The sequence below is a fragment of the Panthera pardus genome, unplaced genomic scaffold (genome assembly GCF_024362965.1).
Source record: "Panthera pardus isolate Hobbes unplaced genomic scaffold, ASM2436296v1 HiC_scaffold_15, whole genome shotgun sequence".
NCBI lineage: Eukaryota > Metazoa > Chordata > Mammalia > Carnivora > Felidae > Panthera > Panthera pardus.
The window spans coordinates 30379429-30387793 of NW_026526710.1; the positions used below are offsets into that span (position 1 = coordinate 30379429).

The 8365-nt window shown below is 43.6% G+C and overlaps 1 long non-coding RNA gene across 1 annotated transcript; it reads left to right on the forward strand.

The window, feature by feature from the left end:
- The first annotated feature begins 45 nt into the window (after nt 1-45).
- On the forward strand, nt 46-4919 carry LOC109248623 (uncharacterized). Its single transcript, XR_002072150.2, has 2 exons — nt 46-438; nt 4211-4919. It is a non-coding gene; the product is annotated as an uncharacterized LOC109248623 (long non-coding RNA).
- Nucleotides 4920-8365: the final 3446 nt, after the last annotated feature.

Consider the following 8365-nt stretch of genomic DNA (forward strand, 5'->3'; position numbering starts at 1 on the left):
GCGCTCGCTCGCCTCCTGTCGGCGGGAGGACCGCGCGCCCTGCGAGCCGGGTCTGCCGTTGCCGGTTTCTCCTTGCATGCACCTGTCTTTGCTGTCTTGTATCCCTGCTGTTCTGTTTTCACTGCTCTCCTCCCCCTTTTCTTTCTGTCGACTCTGTTTTCTTCTCTTACTTCTTCGTCCTCCCTTCTTTCCCTTTATCACTCCTCCTTTTTCTTCTTTCACTAAATCCAGTCCCCAAACACCATGGCCGTTTATTGGCCATCTCTCCCCCAAACCTGTTACATTCTCAGTATAACGTCTCCCAAATTACTGCTGCAAACTCAAATGTTGCCGGGACTCTCGCAAGTCCCCTCAGCCAGGCCTTGTCCGTCACACCTTGCCACCTGGAGGCTCCTGGGCCTGGGCCCAATCACAAGCCAACCCCCCTTTCTCCCCATGGTAGGTAAACTTCTTCGTCTTTCCTTGTCATGTCTGTCTTTCATAGGAAGAAATGTCGTGTCTTTTCCACAAAAAACACACGAAATCAGGTATTTTTAGCCCAGCTTTGCTGCCTCACTCAGAGTCCGGAAGTTTTTATTCCATTTAACTTTTGATATAAATAAATGGCATGCTTCTTTGGGGGAGAGAGTGAGACCTCAAACAGTAGTCAGAAACTCCAAGATTGACACTACAAAACTTCAGGAATTATGGACTCAGACAGGGTGTTTTGCCATTTCTATTTGAAAGGATTTAAGGATCCAGAAAATCGCTGCGAGGGATCCCTTGCCAGGGATTTGTTTAGTAAATTCCTTAGCGTGAACTTGAGCGCCTCAGAACACAGGGTTCTAAATATGATAGGACCTGGCGCATTTGCTGAGACTGATCAGGTAACCCACCGAATTTCAGCTTTATTTAGAACTGGGTTTGGTAATGTATAGTACGTGTGGATGTTACCCTACAAACCTGATTTGTAAAAATCTTACATTGCCCACAAATTAATTGGAAGTTTACATTTATACAAGAGTCCTTAGCTTTCCAAAAGCAATCATTATTTTTTCTTTTTTTTTATACTAGTTCTTAGGACACTTAAAATATGATTGTATCTATAATTTTATTTTATTTTTTATTCTTTAAAAACTTTATTTATTTAAAAAAAATTTTTTTTCAACATTTATTTACTTTTGAGAGACGGAGAGAGACAGAGCATGAGCGGGGGGTGGGTCAGAGAGAGGGAGACAGAATCCGAAGCAGGCTCCAGGCTCTGAGCTGTCAGCACAGAGCCTGACGTGGAGCTCGAACCCACAAACTGGGAGATCATGACCTGAGCTGAAGTCAGACACTTAACTGACTGAGCTACCCAAGCACCCCTATTTTCTATTTATTTTTGAGAGAGAGAGAGAGAGAGTCGGGAGGGACAGAGAGAGAGAGAGAGAGAGAGAGAGAGGATCTGAAGCAGACTCAGTGCTGACAGCAACCAGCCCAATGTGGGCTCAAACTCATGAACCATGAGATCATAACCTGAGCCGAAACTGGATGCTTAACCAACTGAGCCACCCAAGGACCCCACATCTCTATAATTTTAAACACAGCTCCATCATTCACAGTCAAGTGACCACTTTGAACTGTGGACTTCTCTCCTCTGTTTTAGGAATGAGAGTAGTGACCCCCCCCCCCTTTACCATTTAGCAGTGTTGAGAAGCAAGTGCATCCCTCTTGGCAAATGCATGGTGTCGTCAGTCTTGACATCCATACCATACGTTGGTGGGAGTCCATCCTGTTCTTTTTTTTTTTTTTTTAATTTTTTTTTTCAACGTTTTTTATTTATTTTGGGACAGAGAGAGACAGAGCATGAATGGGGGAGGGTCAGAGAGAGAGGGAGACACAGAATCGGAAACAGGCTCCAGGCTCCAAGCCATCAGCCCAGAGCCTGATGCGGGGCTCGAACTCACGGACCGCGAGATCGTGACCTGGCTGAAGTCGGAGGCTTAACCGACTGCGCCACCCAGGCGCCCCCATCCTGTTCTTTAGTATGTCCTGACAGGCATGTTGTTGGTCACTGATTCCGATGCACAGCTGGCATCTGTGGGCTCAAGAGCTAACTGGGAACTTTGTGCTCTGTGCGATTACTCATAGTTAATATACTATGGCAAGGGAATTTTGAACTGTTGGGGAAATGGTGTCATTTAACTAAATTGTGGTAACTGGAATTTCTGCTTATCAGAGCCTGCAAAAAGAGTACGGTCTGTACCAGAAAGCATTCATTATAAAGAGGGTGGGAATCAGATTGCGTTATTCTTCCCTGCTGGCAGAGCTCTGCGTTTTGTCCAGACACTCACACTGGTCTGTGAAATCATGTGCTTCAGGTAAAGCTTGCCCAAGCATCAGGAACAGGGGGAGAATGTTGTTTTATCTCAGTCAATCACTCATATTCAACCCTCCTTGCCAGTAAGTGGCTCGGGAAAGGGCATATGACCAAAGGCTGGTCAATGAGAAATTCACAGAAATCTTTGGGAGGAAAGGGCTTCTGGTGAAAGGTTTGTAGCTCTTCAAAAAAAGACGCAAGGAAGGGATCGTTCCTCTTCTGCCTTAGACCCTTTGTGCGAAGGCTATAATCCTTACAGGAGTTTCTGCCATCTTGCTGTCTTGAAGACAGCTGGCTGACAGGTTGTAGATGGCCGAGTGGAGCGATGTGGTTGGGAAGGCACCGAATTAACCAACCACGGAGACAACCTGCCCCCACCCCATCTAGGAACATCTTACTCCACGATGCAATGAATCCCGTTGTTGTTTAAGACTTTTGAGTTAGGTTTTTTCATATTTGGGAGCTGAAGGAATCTTAACAAATATAGGAATGAACGCTTACAAATATGACATTATAGAGGTAAGCTTGAATCAGCCGTAATCTTTTTAAAAGAACGTACTTTATCCGTAACAAATTACCTGTAATGTGCCTGGCAACTGCTCATGACATACAAGTATTTCATGTTCCTGCTGTTCAGAATTGGGCTGTGTGAGGGAAGCTATGAAGGGAAGGCAATGGGGAGACTAGCTAGAGAAGATTACCAAATGCAATGTATTTCCCCAAATTGGAAGCCAAAGTAACATTCTGTTGGACATGGAGACTGATACAAAACAAGCCTCATCTAAAAACTGAGAGTAGACCCAGGTTTTGTGGGGCTTGACAATTTTAGGGTCCCTTTTTAAGTTTTATGGATGCTGGCAGAAGACAGGAGGTTCCTGGGTCAAAGTCATGGACACGTAGAGAAGCAAGCAGGTCTCAGTCTTGTTCCTGCCAAGACACACTTTTTCCCCCTCCATTTCTGTTGAGATATAATTGATATATAACCTTGTTTTAGTCCAAGGTGTGAAATATAATGCTTGGCTACTTGTATGTATTGTGAAATGATCACAACAAATTGAGTTAACTTCTATCACCTCACATGGTTATAATATTTTTTCTTGTGATAGTTTTTTAACTCTTCTAGCAACTTTCAAATATACAACACATTATTGTTTTATTTTATTTTTTTGATTTATATCCAAATTAGTTAGCATATAGTGCAACAATGATTTCAGGAGTAGATTCCTTAGGGCCCCTTACCCATTTAGCCCGTCCCCCCTCCCACAACCCCTCCAGGAACCCTCTGTTTGTTCTCCAGATTTAAGAGTCTCTTATGTACAACACAGTATTGTTAACTACAGTCTCCATGCTGTACATTACATCCCATGACTTACTTGTTTTATAGTTGGAACTTTGTACCCTTTGACCCCCTTCACCTATTTCACCTTAAGCCCCACCTCTGGCAACCACCAATCTGTTTTTTGTGTCTTTGACTTTTGTTTTTTTAGATTCCACATATAAATGAGATCATGCAGTATTTATCTTTCTCTGACTTATTTCACTTAGCCTGATACCCTCAAGGTCCATGTTTGTTATTGCAAATGTCAGGATTTCCTTCTTTTTAAAGGCTGAATTATATTCCATTGTGTATGTGCATGTAGCACATTTTCTTATCCATTCATCTGTCCATAAACACGGGGCTTGTTTCCATGTCTTGGCTATTATAAACAATTTTGAGGAACTTGCATACTGTTTTCCATAGTGGCTGAACCCATTTATATTCCCACCAACCGCGGAACGCATTTTATTAGTTTCCCTTATCACTTTATTATTCCCAGCACAGTGGGCAGCATGAATGTCGTATTCACATCAGTTTCTTCTGTCCCCAAGCCCCACAGGCGCTGTGGGGCTGGGTCCAGGTGGATGCTGTGCCGAATCGGGTTTGCACCGCAGCGGGACTCCCAGACGTTAACGGGGCTGCGAGCGAGCCTGCCAGGAGGGAGTCACTGTGTCGATTACACTGGTCAGCAGACAGGTCCTCCTTCTGTCCTGAAGGGAGCCAGGATCTCATTCTTCCAAGGTCATCTGCTCTACAAATATCCCTGAAAAGATGGTCAGGAACAAAAGTCAGTGCCCCTGCTTCCAAGATCTGCAGAAGCACAAGAGACCCATGGAAAATGACCTTCCAACAAAAATTAGGTAAAAAGTAAACGTTTTTTTCTGGATGATAAAATAAATGATAGTTCACAAATTTAAAAGAGCTGACAAGTGCTCTGAACAAAATTTCAAAACTTGGTATTTTCATTCATTAATTGCCTGAAACACGTCTGTAATTTTTTTACATTTATTGACTGCATACATTTGATTAATATTATAATACTTTTGTAATATCGCTTACAGAGAGAATTGAAAGGCAGTCTTTCCTCTGGCATGGTTGATTGGAATTTTTAAATTTTTGTTATTGGTAGCTGGAATGCGTAAAAAACATGTGGCTTCATATCCAGAAATATCCTCTTTGTGGTTCTGCTATAGGCTTATGTCCTGCAAACACAGGAATCCTAATCGACGCCAGTTTCATTAAAAAAGGAAACAAAATGTATCGTGTGTTTATAACTGTCTACACTTCACTATTAAGTGCATCCCTTACTGGAGAGGATTCCACTTTGCTCGGGCACTGACGAGGACTGAATTTTCTCCTTATGGTTTTGTGTTTCTGATTATTGGAAGAATGCTCCTCAGGTGAGCTTCTGACTGCACCTGTCACTTCCCCTCCATTGTCTTATATGTTGGTTTTTTTTTTTAATGTTTTTATTTATGTTTGAGAGAGCGTGAGCAGGGGAGGGGCAGAGGCACAGGAGAGAGGGCACAGAGGATCTGAAGCTCTGTGCTGTCAGCTCAGAACCCAATGTGAGGCTTGAACTCACAAACCCATGAGGTCATGACATGACTGAAATGGCTGAGCTACCCAGGCACCCCTGTCCACATATTTTTGGTGCCAGCTTGTAGGACATGTTCTCATTGCAATATGACTGACACATGGGGAAGTGTGATGGAAGCAGAGAAGGCATAGGAAGAGGCAACAGCCTTAACCAATTACAGTAAAGTTTTTCTCCTCCAAACGTTATAGATGCTTGCTTATGAGAACACAGTGCTGGGATCCCTCCCAGGCCTCTGCAAATGAAGGGTCCTGAAGCTTAAGCTTCACTACTTAACGATAAGTCTGCAGCTGCATAAATCCCAACTCCACACTTATATACTAACCCAAGTCGAAATAATCTTTTCCTTGTCATCACTCAATTAAGATGAATAAATGTCTCAAATATGAATGTGTAAAATATATTTACACTTAAAAAAGGAAACTGTTTCATATCTGAGGATTCTGTATAAGAGTTTATTGACAAGAAAGAGGTTGAAATTTACTGAAGGAATAATCAATAGAGCCAAACCCTGGAAGAAATGGGAGACCGAGCCCTGTTGCTTTCCTCAGGGAAGGGGGGTAATGGGTGATGATAAACGCGTTTACAAGGAAGAGAGAAGAAAAGCATCTCAAGGATGCCCAGGACCTCTTAACCATCACTATGGTTAAATCCAAGTCCAGATCAAGACCTTTGGAAGCCCTAAGCTCTGGAGAGTATGTCGTCTTCCAGTGCCTTCTCTGTATGTAACGCAAAAGACAAAGCAGAGGAAATTTAATACAAATTTAAGAAAGGTGTTAGGGGTTGAAATGTGTGTTCCAAAAAGTTATGTTGAAATTCTAACCCCTGCACCTCAGAATGTGACCTCATTTGAAAATAGGGTCGTTGCAGATGTAATCAGTTAAATTAAGATGAGGTCATACGGGAGTCGGGTGGGCTCAGATCCAGCATGACTTCATGTGAAGAAGAGAAGAGGCACAGACACATGAAGGGGGGAAGGTCGTGTGATGACAGAGGCGGAGATTGATGTGCTAAAGCTGTAAGTCAAGGGAAAGAAAAGATTGCTGGCAGGACACCTGCTGGAAGAGGCAGGGAAGGGTTCACCCCTGCAGGTTTCAGAGCCAACATGGCCCTGCCTGATTTCCCACTTCTGACCGCCAGAACTGGGAGAGAATCAATTTCTGTTGTTCTAAACCGCCCAGCCCTACCTTTGCTGCAGGTGCCCTAGCAAACTATAGTTGATCCTTGAACAGTGTGGGGGTTAGAGGTGCTGATGCTCCCCCCTTCCCACACAGTTGAAAATCTGTGTATGACTTTTGACCCCCCCCAAATCTTAGCTACAAATAGCCCACTGTTGACTGGAAGCCTTACTGATAACATGAACAGCCAACTAACACACATCTTGCATGTTATATATATCTATGGCATTCTTACAATAAAATAGGCTGGAGAAAAGAAAACGTTAAAAGAAAATCATAAGGAAGAGAAAATATATTTATAGTACAGTACTGTCTTTATTGGAAAAAACCCATGTTATACATGTATATATATGTATATGTATACGTATGTGTATATATACATATATATACATGCACACACACACCTGCTCAGTTCAAACTTATGTTGTCCAACGATCAACTGTGATGTGAAGGACCAAGGGATTCTGATTTTTAGTCATGATTAATTATTTCAATGCCTGTTTTGTTTCTTTCAGAAGATATGAAATTCTTCCCTAAAACTCTGCCCCTTGTCCATCTTTTTGGGTGCCTCTGATTTCCTGATGCTCTAGGTACAACCTCGGTATGCCCTTGGATTTGTCAGAACTGAAGTTCTTTTCTCTCTGATCCCGTAAGATTTTCAGTGATGGACTGTTGTCACCAAGACACTAGTCCATGTTCTACCTTTAGGACTCAGTTCTGGGGTAAAGCCAGATACTGCCTTGGAATCCCAAGAACCAATCTGGCTGAACCCGTGTTGCCCCTAGATGATAGAAGTGCCCTCAACACCAGGAAGCCTTCACTGCTGGACATAGTAGGTCCGGGGAAAGTGACCAACAATAGAGCTAAAGGCACAGTCAAGGTGACTTGTGAGGATCGGTGTCTACCCCACCCCATACTCTATTGCCTATCACCTCTGTACAGTTTTGACAAATAGTTATTTGACATTTTCTCAATGTTATGTCAAGTGCTGTGCAAAAGCAGCTGAGAGACAAGTCCTCTAGTGGCCTCTTCTAATTCATGGCCTTTCCATGTCAAAATCCTGCATTTCCTCTAGAAAGAACTTTTAGAATTTCAGAAGATCGTCTGGCCAGAATGAGGTCACATGCTTTGAAACCAATTGCCAGCAAAGGAAATAGGTCCATCATCAAAGGTTACCTCTTGTCCTGGGTATATTGTCAGTCTCCATGAATTACTGGGGGAGGGCTGGACACCCGAGTGAAATCAGGGCTTGGCTAGCAAGGAAGAAGGTGGGAATGGATGTTGGGTAGGCATCCAACAGTTCCTACTGTCAGTGCCAACCTCAAACATGGCAGCATATTGGCTACTCTCCTTCTATGCTTGTGAACCCACCTGTCTGTGACTTCACCCCAGCCATCCGGTCCTAGCAAGAAGGCCCTTCCTGCATGACTGTCCTGTCTTCCTTCTGCTCTGGCATCCACTCTCCCAGTCCTAGGTTTCTGGCTGACACAGCCCTACTTGTAAGGTAAGGAAAGGCAAATAACAGCCTGAGCTGGATAATAGGACGCAGACAAAGATAGAGAGATAACAAATGCTCACCACATGTTTTGGGACCAGTAGGGGTCAGGAATTTTGGAAGAAGAGACACACAATCAGAGAAGATTAAATAACTCATTTATTCAACATGCTTAAATCGATCACCTCTTAAGTGCTTGGGCCTGGGGGCATAATACTGGACAAGAGGATGCAGTCTCTGTGATGGACATTCCCAGGGTCACTCTCCGACCTTTCCCAGTCTGTTCTGAGCCCAGGAGGTGACCTGTCGGGATGCCAGGACAGGCCTCTCACCCTCTGGCTTCCAGGTGGGGTTTGGCCCATTTGAGGCAACAGGAGGAGATCAGAAGTGGGGAGAGAGCGAGGGTGAGTTCTTATTCTTCAAGTTCCAACCCTGT